This window comes from Typopeltis vanoorti, chromosome 18, assembly GCF_054136105.1.
Source record: "Typopeltis vanoorti isolate ZY-2024b chromosome 18, IOZ_Tvanoo_1.0, whole genome shotgun sequence".
In the NCBI taxonomy this organism is placed as follows: domain Eukaryota; kingdom Metazoa; phylum Arthropoda; class Arachnida; order Uropygi; family Thelyphonidae; genus Typopeltis; species Typopeltis vanoorti.
In genome coordinates this window covers 71493738-71500804 of record NC_143566.1, presented here as the reverse complement: position 1 = coordinate 71500804, position 7067 = coordinate 71493738, and positions in this window count along the sequence as shown.

Below are 7067 nucleotides of genomic sequence, written 5' to 3'. Positions count from 1 at the left end.
GAGCTTCAGCCAGCCTTTACAAGTGTAAGTGTTGCTTGTGAAAATTAAATTACAACCAACTTTTTATGACGATGTTATTGACCAGTTCATAAAAAAGAACCGTAGGGTAGAATTTGTATTCAAGTAGCTAAATTGAAAAAGATAGAATATCATTTGTAAAATAAATGTTGTATTTGTATAATTAAATGTACATAAATTTATAAATACATATATAGTTTCAAATGGTCAGTAATTCATTATTCCGCTAATAAGACTTCATTCCTCACTCCCTGAATGATAACAAGAGCAAGGGTGAATTTCAAGACCAGCATTCGCCCCTGAATTTCTATGTAAATGATATTTGGAGAGGTATGAGTGGTGATATGCAGTTGTTACAAAGTTGGGAAGAGCTGTCAGGAGTAGAGCAGATGCTGTAGTTTTGCAAGAGGACTTGAATACACTGGCTGAATGAGTAAATGAGTGGGGATAACAATTCAATGTTGCAAAGTGTGTGGTTTTGAAATTTGGGAAGTAGAAATGGGATGTAGAGTACACAATCGGTGGAAATATCGTGGAAGTAGTAGAGGAGATGAGAGATTGGGGAGTGATTGTAGACAAGGGCCTAAAATTTCGGGGAAATGTTACTAAAATTGTGATGACAACACAGCGGATAATGGGGATAATGCCGAGGGCACCGACTTGTAGAAGTAAGGATATTATGGTTCCTTTATAAAATACTTTGATCAGGCCACATATGGATTACTGTGCACAGATTTGGTCACCTGGTTTTCAAAAAGATAAAGATATGTTGGAAAAAGTTCAGAGACGATTGACTAAGGTGGTTTCTGGTCTCTAGAATGTTGAGTTTGAAGACAGATTGATAAGACGCGATTTGTAGAAATTGGTGGACAGAAGGAGGAGGATGGATATGATCGAGACATATAAGCTGTTAAGAGGTTATTACCAGATTAAGATTAATGTCGGGGAGGTTTTGCACAGAATGGGTGAAGATAGGAAGAGAACAAGAGGTCATCCCTGGAAGCTGTATAAGGAGGGGATGAACAAGGGAGTGAAGAGCAGGTTTTTTGCACGGAGAGTGGTGAATGATTGGAATGCATTTCCCGAGAGTATGGTGAGCGCAGAGACAGTGAATATATTTAAGGCGCGGTATGATAAACTGTGTGTATAACAGTGGACCTCCCACGATCAGTCTTTGACTCCATGGAGGTTTTTTATAGTAATAAGCCAGTAAAGGTTGATCGATTGGTAAAGCCTCTGCTACTAATGGCTCGCGAAAAAAAAAAAAAAAAAAAGAAATTAAGCAAGTTTGAGCGCGGTTAGTAGTTGGAAGGGGTTTTGTTCGATGCTGTTGGCACACTCTCCCTCGATGTGTCTTTGGATTCCCTGGAGGTGTCACATAATAATATGATTGCTTTATGGTAGCCCAGCCTGAGCAGTAATGAATGCATCGTTATAATATTTTTATTTTATTTTATGCAAATTAATTATATAACTTTAACTAATTAATTAATAACAGTTAATTTTATGTAGTGATGATTTAATACTGCATCTTTAAGTTTGTTTACATGTACGTGTTTGTGTGAGTGTGTGTGTTCGTAACTTTTGATAAGTTTTAAGTTTTTATAATAGATTTTTGTATATTGTATAGTAGTAAATGATAAAATAGACTAGTATCTACATATATTTTATTAATTCATGACGTACTTAACTCTTTCGGAAGTTTTTCGCTATTTCAAGGCTACGCGGTTCGCCTGCGAATTTTTCAAATTGTCGCAAATATCCAAACATTTTTCCAGTATATTTATTGAAAAAAAATCCGCGTATACGTGGAACTAGAATAAATATTAGATTCGATTCTAAACGACCAATATTAATGTTGTTAGGATCGTATTAATTAAAGTATTTATGCTTACTCGCAAATGAATAAACTCAATCAATTTTGCTTCTCATTCCTCACGCAAAAAGTGCCATCATTTTCAAATGGTATATAAGAGAAGAATTAGCCAACTATTCATCACAACTGTATTTTTCAATTAATTCTTTCCGGCGGATATCAACTCATACCCATGAGGAAATTAAATGTTTCTTATCACTTGAAGATCTTTACATGACCTCTGGCAAAGTCTCGTCTCACACCTTCCTGCTTAGAGTTTCACCGCACAATGCCAACAAGCAGTGATTCAAGTTCTGATTCCAAGGAAATAATTTCGTCACTAACGATTATACACACGATTGCTAACGAAGAACAAAAGTTGGTGTCAAAGAAATAGATTGGCTAAGGTCTCAAGTTCAAGTTTATAAAGGGGAACGCCCCTGTTGTTATCCCAAATTGAAAATTTTCTGCTTAGAAGTGTTTCTCGTGCGTAATCAAATTATTGCAAAATTGATTGTCATATGTATTACACGAAAGTTTATTGCTGAGCAGTGTCGTATCACTTGTGTTTACCATTACATAGAAGATTTTAATACCCAGTTATACACATCGTGTGTTATCTTAAATTTATTTAATAAAACTATATATGCACTTTGAAATTCCTAGTATCTCTCTTTTTTTTTTTTTTAATTTTAGCTCGAGTTTAGTGTACGAATTTTCATATAATATCTTTAACCCTTGAATTACCAAACTCAATTTATTATTATTATTATTATTATTTTATCACATAATTGATACACAGTCAAAACAGGATATCATATAAACAAAAATTTGACTGGTGATACAGAACAATTCAGATTTTACCCCAGAATCTAAGAATAGTCCGTCAGATAGCGTCGTAAAATATAGACTGATCCAAGTAGTGCTGTTTTTTTGTAGGTCATATGGGTCACTTCGTTGATGTTTAATTGCTGTAAATATTTGGATAGCTTCTTTGAAGTTGCACCAAGTGCACCGATAACTATTGGGATGACTTTGGTGTGTTTAAGCCAACTTCGATTTGCCAGATCTCGATATTTAGTAATTTTTTCCAGTTCTTTGTTGTTAATGTTGTTATCACTGGGTACTGTGATATCAATAATCCAAAGCTGTCGATGTTTGATAATTGTGATGTCAGGTCTATTGTGTTCCAAATGCCGATTTGGAACACAATAAATGCCGATTCTATTTTATGCTGCCACCAGTTATCAGAAGTAGGAAAGCCATATTTTTTGCATACATGCCAATGAACTATTTTGGCTACTTGATCATGGCGGTATTTATAGTCAGTTTGAGCTATTTTGCTGCACGCGCTGATTAGATGTTCTACAGTCTCATCTTTCTGATCGCATAATCTGCGCTTGCTGTTATTATTCATGTTCAAAATTTTTGCTTTGATTGCATTAGTTTGTAATGCCTGTTTCTTGAGCTGCTAGAATAAATCCTTCTGTTTCTTTTTTAATGTATCCGTATTGTAGCTATTGCCACATTTTGTTCATGCCAATTTTGTCCTCATTATCTCGAAGAAATTGGCCATGCAAAGGTTTATTTTTCCAGCGCACATATCGCTTATTTTGTTGTTCCTTTGTGTAATCGTATTTGTTTCCTGTTGCTTTTAGAATGCCCTCTTGTGTATTTGCTTTAAGCACTGGCTCAGAGCTATTGTCGATGTAATTTCTTAAACTAATTTCTTCTTCTTCTTCCACAGTCTGTCTCACTTGCAGCAAACCCCGTCCACCTATTCTCCTCGGTAGGCACAACCGTCAGCATCACTTCGTGGATGTAATGCATGATGCATAGTCATTAGTTTTCTAATTTTGCGGTCCAGTTTGTCCAGGTCGTCTTTTGTCCAATCTATTACGCCAGCTGTGTATCGGATCACTGGTATTTCCCAAGAATTCATTGCTCTAATTCTGTGTAATCCATTTAGTTTTGTTTTCAGAATATTTCTAACTCTTTTGATGTATTCTGATGCTGCCTGTTGTTTAACTTTCGAGTGGAGGATATCATTGGCTTCTAATATTCCGGTATTTATAGTGTTTGTCAGCTGAAATTGCTTTTATATATTTCTCTTGAACAAAATTAAAATTGCTCGTGTAATTAATTTTTTCATTTTACTCGATAAAATTGCCCATTTATCTTAACCAAATTCCATTTTCATATCCTGACTGAAAATATGAACTGTATTTAATAAAGAGTCTATTTGCTGGGTCGATTTTTCATATAACTTCAAGTCATCCATATACAACAGATGGGAAATTTTAATATTACTCTAAGGAATTTCATATCCAAGTTTTGTTTTCTTCAGAATCATAGACAAAGGTATCCAAGAAATGTTGAAGAGCAATGATCACAAGGAATCACCTTGGAAAATTCCACGTTTAATGCTGATATCTCCAAATCGTTCATTATTCACGTTTAAAGTTGTTTTCCACAATTTCATAGCAGCAGCCAGAAACGAAAATATGTTTTTGCTAATTCCAAATATTTTTAGTGATTTTAGGATCCAGGAGTGTGGCAGGGAATCGAATGCTTTCTTGTAGTCTATCCATGCCATGTTTAAGTTAGTTTTCTTCTTTTTAAGTTTCTGAGAATCATTTTATTAATAAGGATCTGTCTTTGTTCCTCTAGATTTTTGAAAATTGCCTTTTTGTTCAATCGGATAAATCTGATTATCTGATAAGTACTGATATATGGAATTTGCTAAAATTGCAGTGAATAGCTTAAGCATAGTTGGTAGGCATGTTATTGGGCGATAGTTACTTGTGTCTGTACCCTTATCCTTATATTTTGTGAAGAGAAAAGTGCGCCCAGATATCATCCAGTCTTCCACTGAGCCTGATAGCAACAAATAATTAAATTGTTTTGCCATTCGATCATGTAGACTGGTTAGATGTTTTAACCCAAATCCATGTAGTTCGTCTTTGCCAAGGTGCACTCCAGTTTTTTTAATTTTCTAGATTGAGAACTGATCATTTCTTTAGTGATAATGACTTTTTGCATTTGTTTTTGTTTCATTTCTGATTCTATTTCCTTAATCCATGAGGCATCTTTATTGTGTTCAACAGGATTATCCCAGATTGACTTCCAAAATTTGAGTGTTTCTTCTTTTCCTGGTGAATGATGGTTTGCATTTGTATTTCTCTGGAGAGACTGAAAGAACTGAAATTGGTTCTGTCGAAATTTCATATTTTGTACATATTGGTTTATTCTTGCTTCATATCTTTTAATTTTCTGTAATTCTTTGTTTTAGCTCTTCGGTAACTTCAGCAATTGTTTTGTTGGCCAAATTGTATGTGTTAATCAGTTTGTTTTTGATGGTATTATTTTTCAGCCGTCCTTCTTTAAAACTCTTTAAGTTGCTCAGATCAGTTCGAAGTTTGTTGACTTTTCGTTCTAACCAGATTTTCCATGGTGCAGATTGTTTCATCCTCGGTTTTTGCTCTTTCGGTTTGCAACCAAGCTTCACTGAAATGATATAGGCTGTGCTGTATAGGAGCCGATTTGCTTCCTTTATACTGGTGGTTGTGATGGTTTCAATTACAGCATTTGCGTCTAAGAGGAGCTGTTTTAGCTTAGATTTTTGTAAAGCTTTTAATGGTGATAGTCTTATACGATAATTTAAATTCATATGTTCCAATATCCCTGACTTCATTTTACACTACCCTTCTGTCAAAACATTCTGAGGTATGTCCCCAGCTTGGTGTTTACTGAGTTGAATTCCAAAGTTTGATATAGCTACCTCCTCATGATTTGCTGATACCGGAGTTGTTGGTTTATTGCGTAACTCTTGTAGCTCAAGTTCAGTAAATATTTTTGTTACGAAAAATGAAATTCTTTTGCTCCATAATTCTTTGTTCTGTTATTGCAGATTCTGGGAATTTTTGTTTTCAAATTAATTGCATACGCTTTCTGAAACCTCGTTTTTCTGGTATTGATCTGTAAAAACATTTCATAACTTCTTTGTTTTCTTCTACAGTCTATTTTTTACGTTTGGTTTCTTCCAGTCGCTTTTCAGCTTCCTGCCCTGATTGCCCAGCAAGGAGAGCTGGGTCCTGTAGCCCACTTGTCGCCTGATGCCAAAGATCCCCAACATCTGACACAGTCCTTGATGACCCAGGCGTTGACTGATCAGGTATGGATTTCTTCTTCCTTTTCGTCATTAAGATGGGGTGATGGAACACTGTTAGTCTCCCCTCAGTTGAGACCTGTCTGACAAGAGTGGCCCTGCTGGCAGCTATGCTACCGCCAGAATAGCTTTCAACATCACTGAAGCACGCAAGCCAAGATAAGGCTGTGTTCCTTCGGTGGGATTATTATTATTATTATTATTATTATTATTATTATTATTATTATTATTATTATTATTATTATTAATTTATTCACATAATGGATACACAGTCAAAACAAGATATCATTTTAACAACAATTTGACTGGTCATAGAGAGCAATTCAGATTCTGCCCAAGAATCTTAGAATAGTCTGTCAGGTAGCGTTAAAATACGGACTGTTCCAAGTGATGCTGTGTTTTGTACATCATATGGGATCACTTGATGTTGATGTTTAATTGCTGTAAATAGTTGGATAGCTTTTCGAAATTGCACCAAGTGCACCGATAACTATTGGGATGACTTTGGTGTGTTTAAGCCACAGTTGGCCAACTTCGATTTACCAGATCTCGATATTTGGTATTTTTTCCCAGTTCTTTGTTGTTAATGTTGTTGCCACTGGGTACTGCGATATCGATAATTGTGATGTCATTCCAAATGCCGATCATTTTGTATTCTAAAGTCCCAGAGAATGTTTGTTATTTCGTTTTCCAATACTGTCTCTGTTTTATGCTGCCACCAGTTATTAGAAGTAGGAAAGCCATATTTCTTGTATACATACCAATGAATCATTTTGGCTACTTGATCATGGCGGTATTTATAATCAGTTTGAGCTATCTTGTTGCAGCACTGTTAGATGTTTTACAGTCTCATCTTTTTGATCACAAAATCTGCATTTGCTGTTATTATTTATGTTCAATAATTTGTTTTGTTATTAATTTTGATTTATTATTTTTACGATATTTCATTACGTAATTTATTTACGATATTTTACTTTATTATATTTACGATAATTTTGCTTTATTATTATTATTATTATTATTATT